Below are 542 nucleotides of genomic sequence, written 5' to 3' on the forward strand. Positions count from 1 at the left end.
GGGAGAAAAGACAAACCAACCCAGAAATTTCAATAGATACAGTAGGGATCTTGGAGCTGTCTGAGGCAACAATTTCGGGCAAGACAGTCTTCCTAAAATTCAAGACACCTTCAAACAAACTCTCTTCTTCGCACGTAGGTAAGAGGGTGAGCCTACATGCTCACGTACACTACCTACAATTACTAAGCCTAACCGTGGGGGGGTCGGTAGCGGGCTATAAACCGCCGTGAAGAAGCGAAAGCATGACAAGGCAGTTTTCACAACGAGTAGAGCTGAGCTGAAGGATGAGAAGTTCGTTACTCGCAGATCGACTTTTGTTTCTCGCATAAGAAAAGCTGACCAAAATACCATTCCTCTNNAGTCCATGCAGTGTACGTACACTCAAACATCTGTTTTCACAGTTGCAAGTGCACGCGGACCCGAATGTAACCTTTGTGTGTTTACATCCGGACATGCGGGTAGTCTGGATGCATTCCAAAGACCGGGTGGTGTACATACACCTACGCCCTTCCCGGTCATCTTCAATATACACCAATAGCTAG

Source organism: Cystoisospora suis, assembly GCF_002600585.1.
Source record: "Cystoisospora suis strain Wien I chromosome Unknown contig_2018, whole genome shotgun sequence".
NCBI classification, from domain to species: domain Eukaryota; phylum Apicomplexa; class Conoidasida; order Eucoccidiorida; family Sarcocystidae; genus Cystoisospora; species Cystoisospora suis.